Raw genomic sequence first — 5,267 nt, forward strand, 5'->3', positions numbered from 1 at the left:
AATTGCACAGTGGTACCTCGGGTTACATATGCTTCAGGTTACATACGCTTCAGGTTACAGACTCCGCTGACCCAGAAATAGTGCTTCAGGTTAAGAACTTTGCTTCAGGATGAAAACAGAAATCATGCTCTGGCAGCACGGCGGTAGCAGGAGGCCCCATTAGCTAAAGTGGTGCTTCAGGTTAAGAACAGTTTCAGGTTAAGAACGGACCTCTGGAACGAATTATGTACTTAACCCGAGGTACCACTGTATAGGCTAAGTAGGCTGAAGCCTAGGTCCTCTCAATCTAGGGGACCTCCCCAGCCCGCCTGCCCCCCAGCGGGCAGTCTCCCCTCTCCCAAAATTGCAAACTCAAGACTTCATGCAAGGGCAGGGCAACTCGGGCTCAGCAACTATGAGGCCCCATTAGCTAAAGTGGTGCTTCAGGTTAAGAACAGTTTCAGGTTAAGTACGGACCTCCGGAACAAATTAAGTACTTAACCCGAGGGACCACTGTACTGGTTTTTGACCCTGACAAGAAAGTATATTCCCCAGGAATATCTCCACTAGCACAGCCATTTAGAATGTATAAATTTAGCTGCCATGAAAATTTGAAGAGACAGGTACCAGCATAATTTGAGTGTTGGTCCTTTGATAACCTTGGTTGCTGTTGAGCTTCTAGGCCAGACACATTAGAAAACCCAATTTTATACCTGTATTTACATGCTAAACTGTAATCATCTGGCCCTATCCTTGCATTTAGGTCTATGTGACCACTCACACCTTTATTGTCAATCTATGCTCTCAAGGTGAAAGCTGTAAATTAAAGGTCATAATTCTAATATTGGGAGGTGGCAGTGCCTTCTTAGCTCTGCTCTTGGTAACCTGTTATTTTTATAAAATAAAATAAAAAAGCAGATAAGCACTTCAGATACTGTACATTACAATTTAGTCCCTGTTTCCATTTCAATGTATAGTGTTTTGCATTCCAGTTAGGAAATCTTTCTTTTTCACACTTTATTTTCAAGAAAACCATAGGTGCTGTGTCTAGCTGCTAGTGAATAACATGATTTGAGCTGGCTGATATGTTGGGCCACAGACTGGAACTCAGTGCTAACAAGGCAGGTTCTATGAGTTTGTCTGTTTAGGGAGACACTGCTCAGTCTGCTGTGGCTGGAGTCGCACTGCCCAAAAGGATGAAGTTCCCAGTCTGGGGGGAGCACTCCTGGACCCAGTCTTGCTGTGGGAGGTCCGTGTGGCCTCTGTGGCAAGCAGTATTTTCATCAGTTTAGACTTGTGCACCTGCAGCAGCCTTTCCTGGACAAAGAGTCTCACTGCAGTGAGTCGTGTCCTGGTCACATTTAGGCATGGCTTCTGTAATGCAGTGTACATGGGGCTGCCTTCAAAGTCCGTTCAGAAAATACAGTTGGTCCTGACTACAGCTGCTAGGTTCCTCTCTGTGCCTGTTCACTTTGAAATGTTGCTGGCTGTTAAAGAACTGCTCCAGCCGACAGACCACTTCTGAGTGCCAGGCCAAATGCTGGTGCCTCCCATTAAAGCGAGGGTGGGAGACCTGTGCCCTCCAGTTGGGGCAGAGCTCCCGCCACCTCTGGCTGAGGAGAGCTGGCCTCCAACAGCATCCTTGCGCCCTCAGGTTCTCCTTGAAGCCCTTTGTGCTCTGAAGGAGCCCGTGCTTCCATTTCAACCTGCCTATGTATTCAGAGATGTTTTGAGGCTCTTCTGTAGGTGCCGCTAAAGTTAAGTTCACCATATATGAACTTTCCTCTCCAGAGAATTTCTGTCACCAACATTGCTGTCCTTACAGTGCCAGGCAAGGATTTAAAAATAAAACAAAAGCCTAATCCTTTAAATGCATTCCTGTTTCGCAATATTGCAATGCTTTTTGTATTTTATAATTTTTTTAAAAAGAAGTTCATGGAAGCACTACTGCAGTGTGTGTGTGTGTGTGTGTGTGTGTGTGTGTAATAAATCAACAACAGCTGAGTGAAAAGGTAGGTGCTTACTCTGCATTGCTACAGTTTTTAAAGCTGCCCATCTCCCCATTTAAGTAAACTACCTTGAAGCACATGTGTATGAATATATAAATTAATGAAAAAATAAAAAATACTACTCATGCAATATACACAATGGGACTGGCTTATGAGTATACAAGTTAATTTTTTTTCTTGCATTTTTTGCTGGCAGAAGAGGAAGAGCTGCTTGTGGGATTTTCTGCCTCTGAAGCCAGAATAACCTGACCAGCCTTTAGTATTATGCAACTTGGCGTGGGGATGCTATTTGCTCTTCTTCCTCAGTCAGTAAAATGTCTTGAACCATAGGAAAGGATTAAACCAAGGAAAGGATGAAAACACACACCCCTCCCCTGGAGCTGTTGTTCAGAACTGATTTACACCTATTTTTTAATGCCATGTCTCGTTGAACTCTCAGACTCTGTGTGGACATATTTTTTTAAAGCAATGACTGGTATCTTTTAAAAAATGGATAATTCTGTTTACAACAGTTTACTGTGTATTTATGTCAGTCAGTCAAACATTTCCATTGTATCCTACAATTAAATGTTTGCTGAGAAAGTGTAGAGATGAAAGGTGTTTCCCCTCTGGCAGACCATAAGTGCCTAACTTGCAGGTTGGTTACTCTATAATAAATACTATATACTAAAACTGCATAATTTTGGTGTTAAACTTAAGTGCTGGGATTCCAGTGAAACAAGTGATGTGATGCATGTCTGCTTTCGCTGCAGTATAAACAAAGAGGAACCATCATTGCTGTTTACTGTGACTTTGGGGGGTAATTTGCTGACTTGCTCATGTATTTGCTCCAGGTTCAGGTTCTTCACAGTCAAGCATTTGCATACAAGTTTAAATTTACTTCACAATGAAAGTGAAGTAAAAAAAAGTCTAAGTGTTTTGGTGTTCTAATGCTAATAAGACCAAGGAAGTAGAACAAGGCATGTGCAGCAGATCTGGAGGCAGACTTCTCTTTTATGGGATTGTGCAGGCATCCTCGAACTGGCTTGTTGGGCACTATGTGATTTGCTATTCCGCTAGTTATTCAAAATGGCAGAATGGGCCCTTCCTCATATTAATTCTCAATGCTGTCACACAGCCTGGGTGTCTGGTGCTACTACTTTGGATACATGGGGTATATGAATTTGAATGTTCAAACATAAAAGTCACAATCAAGCTGGTCAGCCATGGTAAAACTGCAACCCTATATCTGGGTTCTTGGACTTAAACCCTTTTGAATGTGGGCCTATGGGACTCACCTCCAAAGAAAGAAGCACTGAGCCCCACGTTTCAATGAATGCAGTAAGAATAGCAGATCAGATGAATGTGATGCGGTAGTTCTGTGATTAGAATTCCCAGCATATTTTTCTGTTCAAAAAGCAGCCCTGGATTAGGACCATGGTGTAAGAGGAGGAGGGAACCCTTCCCCCCTGCACAGTTTTCCTGCCGAAAATCTGTTATTTTCCATGTCTGTATACTCATGCGTTTCCTAATGAACACACCATAGGTGATTTATGGTACTGCAATTACTTATTTGCTGTTGAGCTTGCATATTATTGACATGGTTATACCAACCTGCAGGCTTCTTTATTTAAATGAAAGGGGAAATCAATCAATCAATCAATCAATCCATGCCTACTCTAGCTTTTCCAGACCCTACTTTGGGGTCAATTGCTATGCCATGTCTTCCAGGTAGGATGTAGATTCAAGGTCCTGGTATTAATATTCAATGCTTGGGACCAGGAAAACTAAAATATTATCTAACTCCTTCAATATACAACAGATAACTGTGTTCTGCAAAAGAGGGGCCTCCTTTAGCTCCCATCTTATCTGGAGGCCCCATCTATATGAAGTAGGAATTGGGCCTTGAGTGTGGTGGCAAACATGCTTTGGAACAGCCTCTCACTGAACATCAGATACACACCATTTCAGTCATCTTTTCAGAACTTCCTCTTTCAACAAGCCTTTTTATTAGAGATTTCTTCATCTGTATTCTTGGTAGTGGCACCCTGTGGAACGCCCTCCCACCAGATGTCAAAGAAATAAACAACTATCTGACTTTTAGAAGACATCTGAAGGCAGCCTGGTTAGGGAAGCTTTTATTATTTGATGAATTATTGTATTTTAATATTTTGCTGGAAGCCGCCCAGAGTGGCTGGGGAAACCCAGCCAGATGGGCGGGGAAATATATGATGATGATGATGATGATTAGACTTGAAATTGTTTTATATATGAAATTGTGTGTGTGTGTATGTATTCTAAATTGATATGTTTAATAGGAAGTAAGTCACAAAGGGAAATAAATAACAAATTGCTTGTGAAATCTTTCTAGTCTAGGCCACCATTTTTCAGTTGGATGCTTGTCAACAGTACCCTGAGCCCTGGAAAAATGAGTAAGAAATAAGTAATGAATACAGTTGAAGACAGAAGTGCCTGGCATGCTCTGGTCCATGGGGTCACGAAGAGTCGGACACGACTAAACAACAACAATGAATACAGTTAAAGAGAAATTCAGCACAGATCACTGCCTAATACGAGGGTGATGCCCTATGATTGGGAGTGACACAACCATAACTTGGTCAGTATCTATATTCCCAAGTATAGGTTTTTGGGAAGAATGTCAAGGTGAAATATTGACTACATGTATCTCATCAGCCTTTGTTTTTGTAGAATAACTTTTTAAAAGTAACAGATATTCATGGTAAAATAAATTATGTTGTGCAAATAAACCCTTAATAAATATCCTTCAGGGGAGATCTACTAGGTAATATGAAAAACTGACTTAACTGCAATGAAATGAAATTGCTTGTATGCACTTCTTACAGCTCAAAGTATTATCTTCAATATGCAGATAAGGCAGGAACATAAAATGAAAACCTCATAAAATCCAGAATACTAATCCAGGGGGCTGTGTCTGGAGCGGAAAAAGCCTTGTAAAATAAGCCAAAAAATGTAAGAACTTAATTACGTGTGCAAAAGAGGGGAAGAATTCATTTCAGTGCAGTGTGAATTTTCTGGTAGTCATAATTTAATGTGAAACAACAATTAAGCCCTGCAGTAAAGTTTGCATCAAAATTATAATGTAGGGATATTTTTTTAAAATGGATTTATGATTGCAAGTTCCTCACTCCCATTTCGTGGGCATCTTCACTAGTCTAACTATGTTGAGATTGCAGCTGCAATCTCTCAAGCATTAGTGCCATAAAGTCCTATTAATTCCAACCCAGGCAAAAGCTTGCATTCTCAAGGAGGAAATCTAAG

This window comes from Podarcis vaucheri (assembly GCF_965113315.1).
Source record: "Podarcis vaucheri genome assembly, chromosome: 11".
Lineage (NCBI taxonomy): Eukaryota > Metazoa > Chordata > Lepidosauria > Squamata > Lacertidae > Podarcis > Podarcis vaucheri.